The sequence below is a fragment of the Dasypus novemcinctus genome, chromosome 6 (genome assembly GCF_030445035.2).
Source record: "Dasypus novemcinctus isolate mDasNov1 chromosome 6, mDasNov1.1.hap2, whole genome shotgun sequence".
Taxonomy (NCBI): Eukaryota; Metazoa; Chordata; class Mammalia; order Cingulata; family Dasypodidae; genus Dasypus; species Dasypus novemcinctus.
This window is the reverse complement of record NC_080678.1, coordinates 75,111,682-75,136,465: the sequence shown is the minus strand read 5'-3', so window position 1 is coordinate 75,136,465 and position 24,784 is coordinate 75,111,682. Positions and strand designations below refer to the sequence as shown.

At 36.2% G+C, this 24,784-nt stretch overlaps 1 protein-coding gene and 1 pseudogene across 4 annotated transcripts in view; both read left to right on the top strand.

Annotated features, from left to right (window-relative positions):
• Nucleotides 1-24,784, top strand: part of CTNNA3 (catenin alpha 3) — a 1,802,485-nt gene that overhangs the window by 1,493,676 nt on the left and 284,025 nt on the right. The gene's annotated exons all lie outside the window — the stretch shown is intronic.
• Nucleotides 17,930-24,637, top strand: LOC139439113 (ADP-ribosylation factor-like protein 5A; annotated as a pseudogene).

The following is a 24,784-nucleotide window of genomic DNA, read 5'->3' as shown; positions in this document are numbered from 1 at the left end:
CTTTGATTATATAAATGTTACATAAAAAATATAAGGGATTCCTATATGCCCGCCTCCCAACCTCTCCCACATTTTTCCACATTAACAACATCCTTCATTAGTGTGGTACACTTGTTACAATTGGTAAATACATTTTGGAGAATTGCCACTAAACATGATTTATCATTTACATACTTTTGAATTTTTAATTGTGATCCATGTGTTCTTCTTAAGTTTTCCTTCCTTCCTTCCTCCCTCCCTCCCTCCCTTCTTTCCTTCCTCTTCCTTCTTTCTTCACTTAACAATTTACTATGAAAGTCTTTCCAATTTAGGTGAATAGAAACCTCCTTCTTTTAACACTTGCATTGAATTCTTTTGTGTCAATATTATATGACTTTTCTTTTTAAAATTTCCTACTTTGAAGCATGGAATCTTCCAATATCACAAATTTTATTGCTAAGGGTATCCTGTGACTGAAAGAGAGAGAGTAGATAGAAAATAATCATGGTAGATAGTTTTACACAATAATGACAGTGCTTTAAAACCTTAATTTAGGTTCATTATTGTGGCCATGGATAACCTGTGTTGTTCACCCAGCAGGACTTTGCTTTTTCCAGAATCTGTTTACATTCTGTATATATTTTCACCTTGTTGTAAAAATAGATCTTTTGCTTAAGGCACCATAAGCTGTAAACTTTAGAGACAATATTGGTAACATTCTATTAATTTAACTCTGCATTAGCACAGTGATTTATTCCAGTTGACTGATTTCCATGGTAAAGAATGAAAAACTTATATAAAATACACTCAATGACCTACTTGAATTTGTTCTCCCATGTGAAAACTCCTGGACCATCTGGGTTGCTTCTGCAGCAGCACCTCACATATTATTGACATTGAATGAATGTGACTTTATTGAAGATTGACTGTGTTGTACATGCATAATGGATTTGATCGCAGCAATACAAATGAATTCATCTGATATTTTGTGCTTTTAAATAACATTTTTTGCATTATTAATGATGCCAGAGTAGTCATATTCTTACCTAAATCTAGATATTGTCTTTTTCTTGTCTTCTGTTTTATTTTTATTTTTTTATTTTTTTGCCACTGGTGGTATATGGTATAGCAGAGAGCAGCTCTAAGATTGCATTTTAGATATTTTTTGATTGATGGAAAAGTAGAAAAGTCTAATGAACCTGTGTTCAGTGGTGTTATCTAAGAGGAAATAAAGTGTCATAAAAAAAAAGTGATTCAAGGAAGCTCTTGATCTGATCTCTAAATCCTAGTTGACATCTAGTTGCATTGAAGTCTGTAGTCTCCATTTATCGGGGGCCAATATGATCAAACACCTTTTAGTTTGGTTAGAGATATTTCATTTAAACATTTTATATGTAGGAGTCTATCTAAATGATTTAATGCCATTTTTAAAGTGTGCAAACAGAAACCATTAAGAGCTTGGAGGTCTTGGTTATGCTTTATACAGCAAGTTAAATTACCTTTGCTCCAAGAACAAAGTGCATTCCTTTGAGTCACTGGAAAAACATATAAAGTATACTCAGGGATTATCTTTACCTCATTCGTGGGGAAAAAGGCAACCAGGCTAAAGTCTTATTTTCAACCTGGTCCTATTTGTGCTGGCCAAGCAAAACTAGTCTTCAACTGGTGAATAATGAGGTCCTGTCAAGGTACTTGTTACAGACAATTGTAGGATAGAGAATAGGGGTTGTGTATGTTGTAAATATGAGGAAAAATATGTAATAAGTATTGTCCTTTTTCATGTGACTGTTCCAAATTCTTAGCACATATAAATTCCATTTAGTACTGTTTGCTCATATTTTAAATCTACCCATTATGGCACACCAAAGTTTAGTGACTATCAATTGAAGAAAAGCTAGAGAACAATCTAGGGACTGAATAACACAGTGAACCCAGAGGTGGATAAGAATTGTGATTAATAGTACAAATGTAAGAATGTCCTTCTGTGAACTAGAACGGGTGTATATCACTGTTGCTCGGTGGTGGGAATGTGGAGAAGCATGGGAAAAATACAATTAATGTAACTTATGGACTATCATTAACAGCAATACTGTAATATTCTTGCATCAATGCCAAAGATGTACTATGTTAATAATAGGGGGGTATGGAAAAAATATGCCAAATGTACACTATGGACCATAGTTAGTGGTAATAGTCTGATGGTATTATCTCCTAACTTGTAACAAATGTTCCACCACGGTGTGGTGTGTTGGTGAAAGGGTGCTGTATGGAGATTTTACACATGTGCATGATTGTTTTGTAAGTTCACAACTTCTGTAATAAAAAATGCATTAAAAAGTTTAGTGAGAAATTTAGTAGTAATTACCTTATCTAAATATTTGGCTAAAAATGATAATTGTGCTATTTTAAAAAGTAGCACCGAGGCCATGTATGTTGTACAATACTGTTGCCCCTTGATGCATTGCTATTATATTAGAACAGCTGTCTGTATTTAACTTACCAAGTTTTGAAAATCCTTCTGGCTTTTCAGAAACAAACTGTCCAGAATATGCCATATTCAAATTTACACCATTTCTTTTTCTTGCTCCCTGGAAGACATAATGGGTTTTATTATAATTATGTTCCCACACTATCCAAGTGCTATTTGGCTGTGCATGGACAATATATTCTTGAGTGGTAAAGACTCAGACTTGCAACCCTTCTGTGCCAGTAATTCTTATTGATTTCAATGAATATTGTGTTACACACAGGAGCTTTTAGATGGATCATAACAAATTAAGGCTAGCTCAATATATGTTGCCATGTTTTTTTGTAAAGGTATTTCCTATGAATTATGTTGCCATATTGAGATAAATGAAAGAGGACCACCATTTTGATAAATTGAGTGCAGATTTTCCAGTAATTGCCTTATTTGATCATTCCATGGCCACTCTTTCTTCTTGAAACAGACTTTTCACTTGTTTCTATGACAGTACCAACTTACAGATTTTTATACAACCACTCTGTCAACTTCTCAGACTCCTTTACAGCAGCATCCTTCTCTGCCGAGCCACCTCATATTGAGTTCCTCAAGGTTTCTTCCTAGACTCTCTTCTTACTCCATGTTCTCCCAATAGACCTCATAAAGGTGCACCACTTTCATTACTGCCAATAAAAATAGACTTACAGCTTTATTTTTTTCTAAGGAAATCCTTCTCTGATATTTTTACCACATTTATTCACCCACATACAATATTGAACACCTACTTTTTGTCAGCTATTGTGTTATATATTGGGGTTATAATAGGGGACAAAACACAGATGGTCCCTGTTCTCAGGAAGCTAATATTGAATGGAGGAGATCCAATTAACACAACCAACTATAATTATAATTAGACTTAACCATTTGAAGTAAATGGAACACGATTCTAAGGCAACCATCTTAGTTTGCCACAGGGCTGCTGATGCCAAAGCACCAGAAATGAATTGGCTTTTATAATGGGTAATTCATTTTGGATAAAAGCTTACAGTTATGAGGTCATGAAATTTCCAAAACAAGGCACCCTTGGAGATGTCTTCTCACCAATGTCAGCTACTGTTGATCCTAGTGTCCTACCATGTAGTGGTGAAGGATATGGTAGGGCTGTCTCCTCAACCTCAAACAGTTCCATGGGTCCAGCTCTTTGGGGGCTTTTTCCATGCCTCTGTGCTCTGCTGGTTCCAGACTCCTGGGCCTCTCTCAGCCTCTCCGAGCTTCTTTTCTCTTGCAGCCTTCTCTCTCACATGGCAGGATCATATATGACAGCTTCCTCCTTCTCTGTGTGTGTCTCTCTCCATGTCTCTGTTTGCATAAGACCCTGCCAGAGGGCAGCGACCCTACCTGAGTCACACCTCACTGATGTAGTCGAATCAAAAGTGATCTAAAATGAATCTAATGCATTCAAGGGTACCATACTCACCGAAGAGATTCATTTAAGAACATAGTCTTTTTCTGTGGGATTCACCAAAATTCTAACTGTCATAACAACATTATGACAAGAATCTTGCTCATACTAGCCATGGGATGTAAACAATGTTTCAGGCAAGGAGAGGAGAATTTACAAACAATCTAAGGTAGAAAAAATATATCCTTTAGGAAATAAAGACAGGCTGGTTTGACTAGAGTTTAAAGAAAAATGGTAGTGAAACTATGAAAGAAGATAAGGACTAGATCATTTAGGGTTCTTTTTTTTAGCTCACATTAAACATTTGCATGTTTTAATTTATTCGTATGTGGTAGTTTTTTTTTTTACTTCCTAAAAGTGCTTGGAGTATTGTCATGAATTTTTGGAGTTTAACCTCTCTTGACAAATTGAAACAATGGGGATATCAAATACACAGGCTAAATTTGTGAAAGTTGGGGTGATATTTCTTAAGTCTCTATAGCACTCAACTATTTGCTGAACTCATAGATATGACATGAAACTCCTTTCTGTATTGTAAACTGTTTTATACATGCAGTCTACCCATAGGCAATACTTAATTACTAAGAGTATAGGGGTATGTATGCACAAACATAACTTGGAAATATTGAGGGTTCAGTTCCAGACCACCACAATAAATTAATATCACAATAAAGAGAGTCCACAAAGTTTTTTGCCTCCCAGTATATATACAAGTTATGTTTATACCATCTCCTGTCTATTAAATGTACAAGAGCATCATGTCTAAAATATGTACATACTTAATTTAAAAATACTTTATTGCTAAAAAATGCCAGCCATCGTCTGAGCATTCAGCAAGTCATCATCTTTTTACTGGTAGAGGGTCTTTCCTTGATGTTGATGGCTACTGACTTGCCAGGATGGTGATTGCTGAATGTTGGGGTGGTTGTGGTAATTTCTTAAAATAAGACAGCAATGAAGTTTGCTGCATCCATTGACTCCACCTTCAAGAAAAATTTCTCTGCAGGATATGATGCTGCTTAATAGCATTTTACCTACAGTATAACTTTCAAAATTGGAGTCCATCCTCTCAAACCCTGCTTCTTCTTTATCAAATAAGTTTTTGTAATATTCTAAATCCTTGATTGTCATTTCAACAATGTTGACATTTTTACCAGTAAACTCCATCACAAGAAACCATTTTCTTCGATCATCTATAAGAAGCAACTCCTTATCTATGAAAATATTATCATGATATTGCAGCTATTCAGTCACATATTCAGGCTCCACTTCTAATTTCTAGTTCTCTTGCTATTTCCACCACATCTGCAGTTACTTCCTCTGAAGTCTTGAAACCCTCAAAGTCATCCATGAGAGCTGTATTTGACTTCTTACAAAATTCTGTTGTTCTTGATATTTTGGCCTCCTTCCATGAACCATGAATGTTCTAAATGACCTCCAGAATGGCGAATACTTTCCAGAAGATTAACAATTTACTTTGTCCAGATCCATCAGAGGAATTACTAGCTATGGCAGCTATAGCCTTACAAAATATATTTCTTAAATAATAAGACTTGAGCCAAAATGATTTCTTGATTTATTTTCTCATATTATGCATGATTGTTTTGTAAGCATACATCTTCTCTAATAAAACAACAACAACAACTTCTTGATCCATGGGCTACAGAATGGATGTTGTGTTATCAGGCATAAAAATAACATTCATCTCATCGTACATCTCCATCAGAGCTTTTGGGTGACTAGATGCATTTTCAAGGAGCAATAATACTTTGAAGGAAATCTTTTTTTTTGTTAGAAGTAGGTCTCAACATTGGCCTAAGATAAATCATGGTATAAACGGATGTGCAATTATCTAGGCTTTGTTCTTTCTTTTATAGAGCACAGGCAGAATAGATTTAGCATAAATCTTAAGGGCCCTTGGACTTTTGGAATGGTAAATGAGCATTGGCTTCAACTTAAAGTCACCAGTTGTATTAGCCTCTAACAAGAGAGTCACCCTGTCTTTTGAAGCTTTGAAGCCAGGCATTGACTTCTCCCTAGATATGAAAATCCTAGGTATCTTCTTCCAATAAATATCTGTTTCATTTACATTGAAAATCTGTCGTTTAATGTAGCCACCATCAATTTTCTTAGCTAGATCTTCTGGGTAACTTTCTGCAGCTTCTGCATCAGCCCTTGCTGCTTTACCTTGCACTTTGATGTTATGGAGATGGCTTCTTTCTTAAATCTCATGAACCAATCACTACAAGCGTCAAACTTTTCTCACCTTTCTCAGCCATCATAGAATTGAAGTCCATGCTCTGGATTTGGCTTTGGCTTAAGGGAATGTTGTAACTGGTTTGATCAATCTAGACCACTAAAAGTTTCTCCATATCAGCAATAAGGCTGTTTTGCTTTCTTATCATTTGCATGGTCACTGGAGTAGCACTTATAATTTCCTTCAAGAACTCTTCCTCTGCATTCACAACGTGGCTAACTTTGGCACAAGAGATCTAGCTTTTGGTCTAGCTCAGCTCATAACATGTCTTCCTCACTATACTTAATCATTTCTAGCTTTTGATAAAGTGAGGGAAATGTTTCCTTGAACACTGAGAGGCCATTGTGTTACCGGATTTTGTCTAGATTCTTGACTATACTGCAGAAATGAATTTCAAGAGCATGTGGGGTGAGTTAGGTGAATAATTTATTAAGGAAGGGAAGAAAGAGAAATGGGAAGAAATAACACATCATGGGTCCCAGACAGAGAGGAAGGGGTTGAAAAGTGATAAAGCAGGCTGATTTACAAACTACAATTCCCTATTATAGATTATAAATGTCCAGGTTTTACTTGTGTGGCCATCATGGCAGAGGAAAAACAGAGCAGGGCACAGAAGGCAGGAACAGGCACTCTTACCGACTCTGAAAGTGGCACAAGGACATGGTGAAGGCAAGAATGGGGGTCCAAAGGTGAGATAGCATGCTCAGGCCTTGTGCCTGCTTTTTGAACTGTTAAATTATTCCACCCCTTTGCCTAGGAGGAGTCCCAGCTGTTTACTGTTTTGATTGATTACACCACCCATCAATCCCCTACAAGGGCCCAATGATAAAGTTCTTGGGGAATATCCAGGGCTTCTCCTGGCTTCTGGAGGAAATCTTATTCTGAATGAAAGAATCTTGGGGAATGTCTTCCAGCAGCCATCTTGGGGGTATCATCATCTACGTGGGCTTCTTGCCAGGTTCCAGATCCATCTATTGATTCCCTATCCTACTAGCTGGATTCAATTGTAGGGTTATTAATTGGCACATTTTCAAAATTGCTGCTTCTCAGAGAATACAGAAGCCAGAAAAGAAAGAGAGAAATGGGGAGAAGTGCATGTAGGTGGAGAAATCAAAACATTTATCCACAACATTTAACCATTAAATTTGCCAACTTATATGGGCACAGTTAGTGGTCCCCCAAAACAATTCCAATAGTCACGTCAAAGACCACTGACCATTGATCACCATAGTAGACATAATAATCATGAGAAAGTTTGAAATATTACAAGAATTACCGAAATGTGGTACAGAGACATGAAATGAACACATGCTATTGGAAAAATGATACTAATAGACTTGTCTGACCTATGTTTGCCACAAACCTTCAATTTGTAAAAAGCACAATTTCTGCAAAATGCAATAAAGCGAAACACAATGAAATAAGGTAAGCCTGTATGTGTAGGGAATGGTCCTGTTGTAGGGGAAAGGGATGGAGCAATTATATAAAGATGGAACATCCTGTCTCAAAAGTCAGAGGTTAGGGGGTTTCATATTAATTGAACAAAAACTAAAAGAAGATGCCTGAATTTACTAATATTGTGCCCAGGAGACTTACTGGCATGCTGTTTAGAGGGACTTCAGATTAAAGGAATAAGTTTTGTTGCTGATCAAGGGAAGGTAAATGGAATTTCTGGTGGAATTGTAAAGTTCTTGATATCTTAAAAATACCAGGATGTTTTGATATTCTGAAATGAGCCTAGAGAAAAGAAAGGTACCTCAAACCATCTGAAAATGAAGCCTGGTCCACTATTGAAAGCTGGCTACAGGTAATAGCTATCCAGGAATTCACTACTCTGAGGACTTTGTAGTTTAGGGCTTTTATGGATAGTCTCTCTCCAAAAGAAAGACATTTTCAGTAGCCAGAAAATGGAGCACAGATCCAAGATTAGGAAAACATGCACTAATATCTCAGTATTTGAGAGTCTAGGTAGCAGCAGGATTAGAGAAATGCATGAGTTCCAGAGTAGTGAAAAAAGTCATAGAACTAGTACTGAAGTACAAATGGAAAGGCAGGGCCAATCTTTGGGCAGCATGGACTATCAGATACTTCTGGTAATGAAGGGAGTAGAAATGTGGGGCTATGAGCATATGTTTATGATTCTTCATGGTTTGGGCTTTATGAACAAAGAAACCTGGTAGCAGGTCAAAGAACAAACATTGAAAGTTAAAGGATGATTAGATTGTGAGATACCTTTTGGAGAAATTTACCACCTGAGAAGTCTGCATCTGAATTTCAAAGAGAGATGAAGTCCAGGACAAAAAACCTTTTTTTTTTTTTTTTTAAGATGTATTTATTTATTTCTGTCCCCTCCCTCCTCTCCCTTGTCTGTTCTCTGTGTCTATTTGCTGCGTCTTCTTTGTCCGCTTCTGTTGTTGTCAACGGCATGGGAATCTGTGTTTCTTTTTGTTGTGTCATCTTGCTGTGTCAGCTCTCCGTGTATGCGGTGCCATTCCTGGGCAGGCTGCACTTTCCTTCACGCTGGGTGGCTCTCCTTATGGGGAACATTCCTTGCACGTGGGGCTCCCCTACACAGGGATACCCCTGCGTGGCAGGGCACTCCTTGTGTGCATCAGCACTGTGCATGGGCCAGCTGCACATGGGTCAAGGAGGCCCGGGGTTTGAACTGCAGACCTCCCATGTGGTAGATGGATGCTCTAACCACTGGGCCAAGTCTGCCGCCCACAGAAAACCTTTTTAACTCAGAAAATTTATCTTATCTTTACCCTCTAGAAACTTATATTCCAGAGTGAGAAGCCAAGTATCTTTCACTTTTCTCCTCAAGGAAAATGTGTTTATATTAGGTAGCAGAGGTTTCTCTCCCTCTCTCAGGAAGGAAGCACAGTAATAGATATGAGCTTTCAGATTCATACCATTGGGGTTCCTCTCCTTTAGTTCCAAACTCCTTTATGCATGTGCAGACCTGTATGTCTATCTGACTCTCCTCGCACTGCAGGAGGAAGAATTGGGACAAAGGTGGACCAATGTGATCATTGTAATAATACTATCATTTGATCCAGAAATCTCATTGTTTAATTTCAATAGCCTCAAGGTAACAGTCAGGCCAGGGCTTGCCTGACCAAACAACTGGGCATGTTTATTTAGCCAAGTTGACCCCTGAACTTAACTATTACATGATGTAATTCATGCAATCTGTAAAACCTCCAGGTGAATGTCTACAGCACTCTGCAACTTTGGATAATAGGGTACCACCAGGTGAGGAAGACCACTCTTCTCTGACATGGGCCTCCATTAATCTCAGTTGTTATATACCTTCTAAAATCAACAATGTTTGTCCCCAAATTTATTAAGCCTATTGGATTTTGTTATTGTAATTTATTAATTTAAAAACTTTAAGTTAATCAGTGATGTAAGAGTAAAATATAATGACAGTGGTTTCAAAGTAATTGAATTTGGAAAGATTCCATGAAAGAAAGTCAATAGAACAATTGCAAATGTAATTGGTTAGGGCAAGACAACCATAAAATATTGGGGGAAAATAATTAAAAACCTATAAGCATGTGACTGCATTCCTTTTCACAGATTTTTTTAAAATTCTCCCTTTTCTTAAAAGAAACTCTATAAATGTGCTGTATGCAGGAATGAAGGACAAAGTTTTAATTAATTATTCCATACTAAAATACACATTTTGAGTCCTATATCTAAAGTTTATCAAGTGAATATACATTTATGTTTAAGACTCATAGGTACACATTTTAAGCAAATGTTTTTATTTACTGTAAAATTACTGATTATGATTGCAACAGAGAGTGGCTAATATATTTGAAACTGGCTATACATTTATCCAACTTTTTAAATAAGGAACATTAATATAGCAATTAATTTAAATCAGAGGTATTACAAACTGCTGTTTCAGATAGTGCAGTTGATCAGGCACTCAGAATGACCTTCGGCTAAAAAAAATTCATAATATGAGCTAAACTAAAAACAAACTTTTAGAATAAGTTGATGAACAATTCAGAATGTAAATAATTTTCTGAGTCCTAATACTAATGAAGTAGTCTAATATGATAAGAATTAATAGATGGATCTGGAACCTGGCAGAGAGTCCACGTGGACATCATCAACCCCAAGATGGTTGCTGGAACACCCTCCCCCAGGATTCTGCCACTCAGAAGAAGACTTACTCCAGAAGCAGGAGTATCCCCAGATATTCCCCCAAGGATTTTATCACTGAGTCCTCCAGGGAGATTGATGGGGGAAATAAGCAATCAAAGCAGTGAACAGCTGGAACTCCTCCCCTGCCATTAGCAAAGGGGTAGAATAATTAGTAGTTTAAAAAGCGATGTCAGGCCAAGTTTTCTCTCTCTCTCTTTCTCTCTCTCTCTCTCTCTCTCTCTCTCTCTCTCTCTCGTGTCTCTCTCGTGTCTCTCTCATATCTCTCTCGTGTCTCTTGCCTCTGGACCTGGGCTCCATCTGCTTCTCCCCTGCTTGGACCACCATGCAAATAAAACCTGGGCATTTATAACCTATAATGGGGAATTGTAGCCTATACATTAGCCCTCTTTATCACTTTTCAGCCCCTTCTTCTCTACTTGGGACCCCTGTTCTGTTATTTTCTCCAATTTCTCTTCCCTCCCTTTGTGAATAAATTATTGGCCTAACTTACCCGATAAATTCATTTCTCCAATATAGTCAAAGAACCTAAATGTAATCCAGTAACACTAACATGTAGGGGAAGCCCGAAGAAGTAAAGTGGGCTTTGACAATATTTGTTAAACCTAATAAATCTCAGTATTAGAGAGAGGAAACAAAGCCTTGGACTTGCCCAAACTGAGCAGTATAAAGTTGATTACACACATAAGCATATACCTGTTAGAGAAAAATGGCTGTCCTGGGACATGGAGACTGACACAATTGTAGGCAGGAAGTTTATTGGGAAGCTCTCCCAATGGAGGGGTTATGAAGAATAGACTTTAGTCCCCCCACTGGCATGGTGGGGCTCTGAAGAGAGACTACAGCCCACTCCTGGAGGGTGGTGGGTATGAATTTATATAGTACATCAATAGGCAGGAAAACAGAGAATAGCCTGGGGTCAAATGACCAGGGGCAAATGGGCTAGGAAGTCTTGAAATGTGGGAGGGGTTGGTGGTACCTCAGCCAGGAGGGAATATAGGCCCTTATCTGCTCCACTTCATTTGTTCTTGTGAGAGGATGGGCTGCCTTATCCCATAGGTAGCTTGCTTAATCAATCAGAATGGGGTCACAGCCTTATGACCTATTAATCATTGCAAACCTTGTGAGGTTTGCAGTACCAAAGTGCTGTACACTCTAAACACTCTAAACAAGGGTAGACCAGAAATAGCCCCCTCCCCTGAGTACCGTCACTACCTTCTGTAGTTCCCATCAAGGGAAATTGCCTATCCAGTCTTCAAACTGATTGAATAGCAAACCAAAATCTACCTCAAACAAAAACTAAACACAAAGTAGTTGGAGGTTTGTTGGTTTGTTTGGTTGTAATATTAAATGCATAGTGCTTATATGATAGCCTCACCTTGATAATGTCCTCAGCTTCCTGGCAGAAGAAAATGGAAATCCTGTCTTCCAAATCAATTCTTCAAAATAGGCTTTAAATAAATCACATAGATAAAGCACAAAATAAGGAAATGAAGTCATGTGTAAAGAAGGAAAAATCAGTAGAATCAGATTGGTAAAGATGTCAGATATTGAAATTATTAGATACAGGATGTAAAATCAGTACATATGTTTTAAGACATTTTTAAAAAGAAAATTATAATTATGGGTAAAGATTATGACAAGAAAAATGTATATTAAAATATGGGCAAAATGAAATTGCCATTAATTGATGGGCATTTAGGTGGTTCTACTTCTGAGCTACTAAATATAATGCTTCTGTGAACAATTGTGTTCAAGTTTTTGCATAGTCATCCTTTCAAGTCTCTTGAGTATGTATCTAGGAGTGTAATTGCTGTATCAAATGGTAACTTTATGTTTAACGTTTTAGGATCTGCCAAATTATTTTCTATAGTAGTTGTGCCATTTTACCTAATCACCAGCAATATATTAGGGTCCCAAATTCTCCACATCCTCTTCAATATTTGTTATTATCTATCATTTTCAAATTGGCCAGTCTAGTGGTTATGAAGTAGTATCTCATTTGGGTTGGTTTGATTTACATTTTCCTAATGACTAATCATCACCTTTTTATGCTACAGACTTTGGAGAAAGCCTGATTCTGCTAACACCTTGCTTTTGTACTTGACCTCTGAAACTGAGATAATAAATTCCTTTTATTCAAACCACCTGTTTCTGTGATATTTGCCATAGCAGCCCCAACAAAGACAAAAATCAAAAGATGTATAAAGATATAATTTGTGAACACTATTGTTGGGGATTAAATCAGGTTCCAAATCTTGGTCCTGGGTTCATTTACGATGGACCTGTTGTAAATATGATCTCTTCAAGATGTTATTTCTGTTAAAGTGTGGCTGGATCAGGCTTTAATCTGGCTTAACAGAGCCCTTTATAAGCAGAATAACATTTAGACACAGAGAGAAAGGAGCCACATGGAAAAGCCAGAAGCTGTTAAGTCAACACAACCTAGAAGAGAAAGAAGATGACACCATAGGCATTGCCACATGATCGAAGGAACCCTAGAGGTTGCTGCCCAGCCAGAAGATGCCAACACCAGGAGGAAGCAAGCCTTCTAGTCTTTGAAGCTGTCAGCCAATAAATTCCTATTGCTTAAGCCAACCCCTTGTTTGGTATTTGTTTTAGCAGCTAGGAAATTTAAGCAACTGTTAATATAATACCGGTATTGTAATACTGAATAGAAAAAAAAAAGCTATAGGGATAGAGACTAAATACATAATGATAAGTTTTGATTCAAGAGTAGAGATATAATAATTTTAAATTCATAAGGGCATAATATTGACTCAAAATACAGAAAGGAAATTTTCACACAATTACAAGGTGAATACACTTGCATTTTTCCAATTAGAACGATCCAAAAGAATAGTTTGGAAGAAGGTATTTATGTACATGAGAAGTTGATTTTTGATAGAGTTGTGTTTTGTTTATATCACTTTATGTGAGATATGGTAAAGTCGAGAGAGAGACTAGAAGAGTTTGAATGATTTATTATATTCAGTTTCCTGGGGAAAGGGCAGCAACAAAACACAGGACCCCTTGGGAAAAACCATAAGGTAGAAAAAGAGCAAATGGGACTGAGAAAGTGTCTTTATTGTGGTTTCATGGGAAGTGTACAAGGGTGGGGCAGGAGTATGTCAGTGTGGGATTGGATGGCTTTATTTGAAAGTGGCATCTCTGCAAATTAGAGATTATTTACTTGTAAGCAGTTGAGGATCAGAATTATTGAGGAGTAAGAGATATAGATAAGTCTCGGCCATCTAGGATTGCCTATCAAAGTTTAAGCATCAATTTACAGAAACTAGAAAATATGATTAATAAAATTTAGTATTGCAAAACAATGGAGAAAGATTTTTCAATAAATGGTACTGAAAAAAATGGTTATTTGTATTAAAATGGAATTATCCCTAATTTCACAAAATATAAAAGACAAATTCCAGATTAATTAATATTTTTAAATATAACATAGACCTGTAGGATAGGTTGAATTTTACAGATAGTGTATAAGGAAACAAACCTCATACAAAAAGGACTCTGAACAAAAAGAGACAGAAAACTGCAGGTTATATTTGGGAAATGATAAGTTCATTTGTTATCTGGGCAGGGTTTGACAACCATTTTCTCTAAAGGGCTAGATAGGAAACATTTTAGGTTCTGTAGGCTATATGGGCTTTGTGGTAACTACTCAGCTTTGTCTTTAAGTAGTAAGTGCAAAAGAAGTCATAGACAAAGAAATGGACATGGCTATGTCTATTAAACTTTATTTACAATAAAACTTTATAAAGACAGATACATACCTCTACCTGTCAAAATTGTTCAGTGAATCATAATGACCTAACCCTGTATTACAGCATCAAGATATAAAAATCGGTATTTCTTTTATAAATTAAAAATATTTTTTTAATTAAAGAAGCTTTAGACTATATAAACGTTACATCAAAAATATAGGGGATTCCCATATACCCTGCCCCTCCCCCTCCCCCTCCCACACTTTTCCACATTAACGACATCTTTCATTAATGTGGTGCTTTTGCTACAATTGATAACACGTATTGAAGCATTATGGTTTATACTTTGTACTGCACAATTTTATGGGTTTTGACAACATTTATAATGGCCTGTATCCATCATTACACTGTCATGCATAACAATTCTAATGTCCCAAAAATGCTCCATGTTACACGTATTCTTCCCTCTCTCTCCCCTCAGAACCTCTGGTTACCACTGTCTTTATATCAATGTTACAAGTTCTTCCATTAGTAGAATAGTAGGATTACTTTAGTCCATGGTTGCATTTCCCCCTTATGCTTGTTCATTCCTCACTCTTGAGGGTTTGGAGATGGTGATGCTCACTCTGCTTCTGGTTCAGAGGGGGCTTCGATCCCAAGGGACAGATCAATGGAACTGTCTTTACAGTTGTAGGTATTCTATTTTTTGGGATGGGTGTTGTCCCTCATCACCCTTTCTTTTTTCAAGTAAATTTTATTGATACATATTAATAAAGCATAAATCCATCCAAAATGTACAATCAGTGGCATTTGGTATAATCACATAGTTGTGTATTTCATCACTTAAATCATTTTTAGAGCATTTTCATTATTCTGGTAAGTAATAATACTAATAAAACCAACCAAACCATAATGTCACTATAAACATTGGTGTGCAGATGCCTGTTCATGTCACTCAGTTCTTCTGGGTATGTACCAAGTAATGGTATTACTGGGTCACATGGCAAGTCTGTATTCAGCTACCTTAGGAACAGCCAAACAGTCATCCACAGTATCTGTACCATTCTACATTCTCACCAACATGAATGAGTGTTCCTGTCTCTCCACATCCTCTCCAACATTTACCAGAGTGTTCCTGTCTCTCCACATCCTCTCCAACATTTACCAGTTTTTTTGACTTTTTAAGAGAGACCAATCTAACAAGGGTGAAATGATATCTCATTGTAGTTTTGATTTGCATTTCCCTAATCACTTGTGATGTTGGAGATTTTTTCCATGTGTTCCTAAACCATTTGTATTTCTTCTCTGCATAATTGTCTTTTCAGGTCTTTTGTCCACTTTTAAAAATTGTGTAGTTTGTCTTTTTATTCTTGAGTTGTATGATATCTTTATATATCATGGATAGTAAACCCTTATTGAATGAGATTTCCAAATATTTTCTCCCATTTAGTCAGCTGCCTTTTCACCCTTTGACAAAGTCCTTTGAGGTACGAAAGTGTTTAATTTTGAGGAGTTCCCATTTATCAATTTTTTTCTTTTGTTGCTCATGCTTTGGGGATAAAGTTTAAGAAACTACCACCTACCACAAGATCATGAAGATGATCCCTACATTTTCTTCTAGGAGTTTTATGGTTGTTGCTTTTTTATTTAGGTCCTTGATCCATTTTGAGTGAATTTTTGTATAAGGAGTAAGGAAAGTGTTGTCTTTCTTTCATTTGGATATGACTATCCAGTTTTCTCAGCACCATTTTTTGAATATACTCTTCTGGCCCAGCTGGGAGGGCTTGATTGCCTTGTCAAAAATCATTTGACTGTAGTTGTGATGGTCTATTTCTGAGTTCTCCTTCTGGGACACCTATAATGCATATATGTGTATGTTTCACATTGCATTCGGTTCCCTGGAACCCTGTTCCATTTTATCCATTGTTTTATCTTTCTGTTCTCCTTTCTTTTCTAGTTCAGATGGTCTGTTTAAAATCACTATTTCTGTCTTTGAGCAATTCAAATCTGCTCTTATGTACCTCTAATTTATTATTTATTTTTTAAGATTTATTTTTTATTTCTCTTCCCTTCCTCCCCCCAGTTGTCTGCTCTTTGTGTCCATTTGCTGTGTAGTCTTTTGTTTCTGCTTATATTCTTGTCAGTGTGGCACTGGGAATGTGTCTCTTTTTGTTGCATCATCTTGCTGCATCACCTCTCCATGTGTGCAGTGCCACTCCTGGGCAGGGTGCACTTATTTCATGCAGGGTGGCTCTCCTAAATTGCTCAGTTTAAGTTATCGAAATGGGCCCATGACTCACTAATGGGATGCAGATTTTCTATCAGGAGTTAGAGTACAAGAAACCCAAAAGCAGATTTTGTCTGTGTAATTTCAAATCTGACCTGCAGATGGTACTCCCTGGTGCACCCTCCCACTGCAGTGTTTCAAGTCTCTGCTTTCCTTTGTTTTGGTCTGACCAGAGCCAAGATTTAAAGCAGGCTCTGCTGGCTGAATTCACTGAGGAGAAGCATCCTGTCTCCCCAGCCTTTTCCCCTTGTAAGAGTTGACAGGGAGGAAGATATCTCTTCCCCTCTCAGTTGGCTGCAGTGAGTCAGGGAGTTTACCGCAGTGTAATATCTTGGGATTTGGGGAAGGGAGCCCTTCCCAGCTGCCTTGGAAGTTTGGAAACTCATGTTTGTTGTTTCAGTTTCTTCATCTCTGTCCCTCAACCTCCTAGGAGTTATGTATCTCTGTCCTCACCTGCTGACCCCCAAAGCAGGTCTCTCAGACAGTTTTCAGCTCTTTTTCTGTTGTTTTTGTGAGAGAGTTTAGCCCTGTCTATTCAAATCCTGTCTTCCCAGACTTTGATTTGTCTAAATGTTTTGTTCTCTAATAGTTATGGTAGCCATATTGGCTTTTCGAAAAGAAATCTCTTTTCATGATTTCCAGGTAAATTGCTGAAGGTGAATTGTGATAGTAGAGACTCTAATAGGTCACACTTCTAGACCCAGCTTTCCTAGTAAAGGCCCATGATACCATAGTGTGGGCTAAAGAAACTGCACATTTTATTTTTTATTCCCTTCTGTGAATTTACCCTGCTATATGAAAAACTTTTTTTAGAAGCCATGTTTTCAATCTTGTAATTGATTTTGCTTTACCATGAGAATGGCCCTCATTTAGGAGTCTAAAATTACTCCTTTTGAAAATCATCATTTTATTCTTTATTTTATTTTTATTTTTTTATTTTGCACATGATCAAGGGGTTTGGCAGTGCATTATAAAGGAGACAGACTGAGTGGAGAAAAAAAATGTTCCCATATTGGGAACACAAACAAAGTGGGTCTTGGCATAATCTGTTTCAGGGGTTATATGAGATATCCTATTTAGAAATTAGTGTCTCCTCTAGCAGGTATCTGAACATGATGATGCCTTAAATTACAGCTTATTCCTTTTTATAAGATTGCTAGATTTGATTGCCAAAAGCTATATTTATGAATTAAAAATAAATTTGGACTTTCCTAAATCAAGGATTAAGTGGTTTGAGGATACTGTTTCATTATTTTGCTTGTGTAAGCAATAAAATGGATTATGGACATGTTGATGATTGCAGGCCATTTTTACTCAATTTTAGCAACTGCAAAACTATCTGTATTTCCACTTTGAAGAATGCGATGCCATCTTGTTACTGCAAGCAATATAATCCTAAGGGGAAATTAACTGGATGCAACAATAATGAAAAACATGGCTAATGGTTATTAGAATTTTAAAAATATTATTTATTTGAATGGCTTTACTATAACTGATTAGAATTCAAAGAAATATAACTTGAAAGAAGAGATCTCTGATTAAACATACCAACCAAGAAAATAAAAATAACTATTATAACATTAAAATGGGAATATTATACATTTGTCTGACAAAGTTAGCTTAGTAAATACTTCTCAGGGCATAATAACTGTAATTTTCAGGCACTGTGCAAAAGCCATCTTAATTCATGTGAATAAGCCATATTTTAAATATCGGTGGTTTTAGAAATATAAATATCAGGTTAGTATTCTGGAAGGAACTGGTGGTGGGAGTGTATAGTTTTGGGCTAATCATTCTGAAAATTAAGCCATGAGAAAGAGTATGGAAAGCCTCGTATTACCTGTCACTTCTATTTTAAAAGTCAAAGAAATAGTACTAAAAAAAAATAAAAATACAACTAAAAAGTCCTTGTATCATTTAAAGGTGAGGAGTATAACTCTTTCATCTTTTAGAGTTCAAATTCTGAAAGTGTATTATGTTTATAAATAAATAACCATTGACATCCAAGTACTGGTATAAATTTTATTTCATTGTTTAAATTAAGAGGTAGTGAAGATAATAATTTGAAATAAAAGATAATTCAGTGAATATAATTAAAACAATAACTTTCTTTTAAACTCAGTGATGTTTTCTGGATATTAGTTTCTTATTTTCAAGTCAGCGTAGATGTAATAAAATTATTTTTAATTTGCTTTTGTACTTTGTTTTAAGTTAGCATATTTATCTTTAATTAAAATACTGATTAAATATTTCCTACTGTCACTCAAATCCTTTTTCTCTCACGTATACTTGGACTAGAATTACTCCATTTAGATGACCTATTATCATATGATTTTCAACTTATAAAGATGGCATCTTGTATTTATTTAAGTGATCAGTAGATGGCAGACCTACCACTAAACTGAATTTAGGCACAAAGTAAATTCTGTCAGCAAATGTAATCATACAGGATAGCAATGTTTTATTTCAAGCCTAGCCTAGCCTTCTACCCTAAGCACTCTATAGGTTGAGATGGCATAATGCAGAGAACCTAACATTTTTACTTTCAAATAAAGTTTAATCATTTACAAACTTATATCCTCATAATAGTCTTTTAAGACTAATAAGCACTACCATATTGCAGTTGAAAACATGGGTTTCCCAGGGCCTATGGCAAAGGTTATTTCCTTAGAGGGCAGAAAGGAGATAACTTTGTAGAATTTTGCTTGAAGACTCTTGAATTTAATTATACTTCTATTTTAGATGTATTCTGGGATAACTGTTGGTTCTGTGTGTGACATATATTTTCTGCTTATGCCCTACACCATTATATTTCCAAAAGAAGTTCAATTCCTCCAGGAGCCTGCAGAAATCAATTAGAGCTACAAAATCATTCTGTCCTCAATAAGACTGACCTCTAACTTCTTTATCTTCTCTTGCCCTTTGGATTCTCGAACAGAATGATCTTTATCCAACATCCTTCCATTTCATTCTTTGTGTTCACTGAAAACTTCTGTCACCATCACTTAAATTACCTCTTGATTTCTGATGTTGAGCTCTGCTCCAGTTCATTTTCACCTCTTGAAAATAGGCCAGCAGTTTTGTAAAGAAATGACATGGGTCCTTTGCAGAACTTAGAGGTGGGCATATGTGAGTGAGAGAGGGAGTGTGTGTGTGTGCGAACACATAATCTAGGCAAGGGAAAGTAATAAAGATGGTTCCCAATACTACCTGATCTAATTGGCAGCAAAAAGACATCATATACTGCCATTAGGTCAGCATTTCTAAGGTTCAGAACACTTTTAAGTTCTGAAAGCAAATTTAATTTTTGGTAAGTGTTGATATAAGAGCACCTAGGATAGAAAAATATATATACATGGCTAGCAATTCTGCTATTCAACTCATTCTCCATTCAAATTAGAAGTTTTCAGTCTAGCCACAAAATACCCTAACCACTGGCTAGGCTCTTTTATAACAAATGAATATAAATTTAAAAGTTGCTTTCGTGCTTCATTAATATCTAGTTATTTTAGATTATGTGAATAGTTTATTTCCTCTTTTTAGGAAAGCAAAATATGTCTACTGTAGAACTAAAATATATACATTAAGAAGAAGAAAAACATTTCAAAGTTTAGGATCCCCATTTTAACTTTTGTGGCTATTATTTCAGAGCTCGAAAATTTATTTTTATTTACTTATTTTAAAATTGAACTATTTATTTTGAGATAATTTGCATTGCATTTGTAACTGATAATAGAAATCCCCTGTACCTTTCATGCAGTTTCCCCAGTTGTAACATCTTACAAAACTGTATTACAATATTACGGCCTCTGTATTGACATCGATAGAGTCAAGATACAGAACATTTAATCACCACAAGGATCCTTCATGTTGCCCTTTAATAGCCACATGCACTTCATTCCCACTGCCATGGTCTCCTTAGCCAGTGACAACCACTAGTCTGTTTTCCTTTTCCATAATTCTGTCATTTCAATATGTTATATAAATGGAACCAGACAGTACATAAACTTTGGGGTTTATTTTTTATCATATTTGTCTGGAAATTCATCCAAATTGTTGTATCTACCAATTGTTCCTTCCTTTGTATTGCTGTGCAGTATTCCATGCTATGTATGTGCCAGTTTTTTTAATCTACTGACATTTAGATGTTTTTCAGGTTTTGGCTATTATGAATTAAGCAACTATAAACTTCCAGATGCAGGTTTTTGTGTGACTATAAATTTTCATTTATTTGGGATTAATTCCTGGAACTGTGATTGCTGGGCCACATCTTTTTGGCAAATTTGCTACACCATATTCCAGTATGGGTAACCATTATACATTCTTATCAGCAATATATGAGTGATCCAATTTCTCTGCAGCATTACCAGCATTTGGTATTATCACTGTTATTTATTTTAGCCATTCTGGTAAGTGCTTAGTAATATTTCATTGTATTTTTTAATTTGCAATTCCCTAGTGGCTAAGAATATTGAACAACTTTTCATGAGCTTATTTGCCATCTGTATATTCTCTTCAGTAAATTATCTGTTGATGTCTTCTACCAATTTTCTAAATGGATTGGCTGTTTTTTTAGTATTGAATTTTGAGAGTGCTTTATATAGACTCCAGCCTTTTTTTTTTGGTTATGTGGTATGCAAATATTTCTTCCAAATCTATACCTTACCTTTCATTGTCACAACAGGGACTTTCACAGAATAAAACTTTATAATTTTTATGAAATTTAATTTATCAATTCTTTTTACAGGTTATGCATTTGCTGGCATGTTTAAGAACTCTTTGCTGAGCCCTAGAATCTTGTCATTCCTTGAATGTTGAATTCTCTATCCAATCTCCTTTCTTCTCTTTAACTTTAAGAGTACTCTTATGTTTACATATGTATAAACATATATATTCTAAGGTTTTTAGCTGTACTTGGTAGGAAAAAATGAGGGAAAATATGCCTACTCCATTTCCCAGAAACAGAAATCCTACAAATTTATTTTTATTTTATAAAAATATGATAATTTATATTTAATTTTTCAAATACTGAGTTTATATTCCTAAATAGAAAAGATAAATTTAGAAAAGTGATTCAATATTAAGAACAAATGCAAAGAGAGTTTACAAAATAAAACTGTATAATATTTGCATTAATAGTTCCAATATTATATAATTAACAATATTAGTGCTGACTAGAAATAAAAATTAGTACACTGAAATAGGGCTTCCTTTTGCTAAATTTTTATCAACAGTGGAATTCATTACTATTTGCTTAATAAATTAACAACTGGAAATCTTTAATTCTTTTATAAGTCATTAAGATATTTAGATTATGACTTATCCATCTATGTTTTAAAAACCTTTTTATCAAAACGAACTACTTCTAAATGTATGTGGGAAGGTGATGGATTAGGAAGCACTAGGAATTAGTCCCTCCACTAGAACAACTATTAAATAGGCAGAAACTGCCTGAATAAACTATTTTGGACCTTCAGAGTCCAGTAAAGCACTGTGCAGTATCCAAGGAAGAGCAAAGGAAGAGGCTGGTAAATTTGCATAAATACCAAGGATTTGTACTTTCCATGGGCAGCTACCATCACCCATCCTTTAGTCTTAAGACTGGCAGCAGTGAGGAATTGAAACCCAGTCCCTGGTCTACCGAGGGACATAAATACCTAGGTCCCCAGGATTGTGAGGGTGTATAGTCTCATCACTGATCCTTGCTTGCTTTTGATTAGCTACTTCAGATTGCTGAGGGCTTGGGTCTGTGGGTAGCCATTGCTCCAACCTGCCCCAGACAAAGCAGTGAAGGAGATTTAAAGACAGTAGGGGGAAGCAGGTTTGGTCCAATGGATAGGGCATCTGGCTACCATATGGGAGGCCCAAAGTTCAAACCCAGGGCCTCCTGACTCGTGTGATGAGCTGGCCCACACACAGTGCTGATGCCTGCAAGGAATGCTGTGCCACACAGGGGTGTCCCCTGCATAGGGGAGCCCCACGCTCAAGGAGTGTGCCCTGTAAGGAGAGCCACCCAGTGTGAAGAAAGTGCAGTCTGCCCAGGAATGGCGCTGCACACACAGAGAGCTGGCACAGCAAGATGACGCAACAAAGTGAGACACAGATTTCGGGTGCCACTGACAAAAGCGGGCACAGAAGAATACACAGCGAATGGACACAGAGAGCAGACAACTGGGGTGGGGGGCGGGGAAGGGGAGAAAAATAAAAAATACATCTTAAAAAAAAAATGACAGTAGTCTTTCCCAGAGCTGCAAAGGAAAATTGAAGGGCTAAAATTGCTGGGCAGGTGCCATGTCAAGAAAGCTCAGCTTTGGGGAGCTGTGAGAGAAGCTCCTGTGCCTGCCTAGCCTCTTCCTTGACTCCTCCTAAGAGCAATTTGAAACTAGCCAGCAACCCCTTTGTGGGTCTCTGGTTTCCCACCTGGGAAAGACTGGCATAGAAAACTCCTCTCCAGCTGTCTCCACTCCCAGAACTTGTCTTCCAGGCAAAAGCAGTTTCACACAATGAAATCAGAGTAAGACAATTGAGTTGGGCAACCTGGGGAGACATGAATTACAGGAACTGTGTATTTTATACTATTGAAGTCAAGTTAGTATCAAACCAAGTATGACTGCTATATATTTAGAATGTTAAATTTTAACCCCATGGTAACCACAAAGAAATATATGAAAAATGTATCCACATAAAAATGAAAAGTACCTCAATATGGTACTTTTAAAAAATTAAATAAATAGGAAAGTAGGCATTAAAGGAAGAATAGAGGGACAAAAAAGGTATGAGTTACAGAGACCAAGCAAAGTGGCAAAAAAAATTCCTGCATTATATGTGGTTCCTATAAATATAAATAGATTAAACTCTTTAGTAAAAAAAAAAACAAAACAAAACCAGAGATTGGCAGAATAGATAAAAAGCATGATACAACTATATCCTGTTTACAAGAGACTCATCTTAAATTCAAGTGCATAAATAGTTTGGGAGTGAAAGGATGTATAAAAATATATCATACAAGTAATAATGAAAAGAGAACTGGGGTAGCTATATTAATATCAGATAAAATAGACTTTAAGTCAAAAATTATTATGAGGAACAAAAGTCATTGTATAATGGTAAAGTGGTCAATTCAATAAAAAGTTGTGACAATTTAAAATATGCATGTACCTAACAATAGAGCCCCAAAATATATGAAGTAAATATTGACTGATATGAAAGGAGAAATAGACAGTTCTCTATTAATAGCAAGAGACTTAGATACATAACTTTCAATAATGAATAGAGCATCTGGAGAGACATCAATAAGGAAATAGAAAACTTAAATAATACTCTAAACCAACAGGCCTAAGATACACCATCAAGTATATCAATATATGCATTATAGGAGTATTAAAGGAAGAGAGAGAAAGGGGCAGAGGAACAGTCAAAGAAATAATGTCAGAAAACTTACCAAACTTGCAAAAGTCATGAATATACACATAAAATGCCCAGAGAACACCAAGCAGGTTAAATCTGAAGAGAAGAATACCCTGACACTTGCTGGTTAAACTGTTGTATGCCAAGAATAAGAAGAGAGTTCTTAAAGTTGCAAGAGAAAAGCAATGCGTTATGAACAAGGGAGTTCCAATTAGATTAAGTGACAATTTCTCATCAGAAATACTTAAAGTGCTGAGAGAAAACCATCGCCAACCAAAAATTTTATATCTGGTTAGACTTTCATTCAAAATGAGGACAAGATTAAGACATTCCTCCCCACCCCCCCAAAAAAAACACGATGCTAAGGGATTTCATCACTACTAGACCTATCCTACAAACAACCAGGACATGCAGACTGTTCATTCACCAGGAGCACAAAGTTATTGTTGGGTGGAATAATGCAGGGAAAATTACAATCTTTTACCGATTTTTGATGAACGAAGAAGTAATATAAAAGTAATAGTGGTTAATTACTTCTACACATGAAGTAATATAGAAGAGATAGTGGTTAATAATAATGTGGGATATTGGTGGCCAGGAATTTCTTCATTCTTCCTGGGACACAAACTATAGTAACACTGAGTTTATAATAGTTGTTGTGGATTGTACAGACAGAGAAAGGATTTCTGCAACTAGAGAAGAATTGTATAAAATTTTAGCACGAGGATCTAAGAAAGCTGGTTTGACGATTTTCACTAATAAACAAGATATTAAAGAATGTATGCCTGTAGCAGAAATCTCCCAGTTTTTGAAACTAGCTTCTATTAAAGATCACCAATGGCATATCTAGGCATGCTGTGCTCTTACTGGTGAGAGATTGTGCTAAGGACCTACATGGTGATATCACGATTTAAGATTAGATTATCTCTACTGATCTCTTTTCAAAGATTTTGTATAAACAACATGCTGGACTTTACACGAAAGCTGCAAAAATTAATGGTTTAGGTATATTTATAATAAACCGATTTAACCT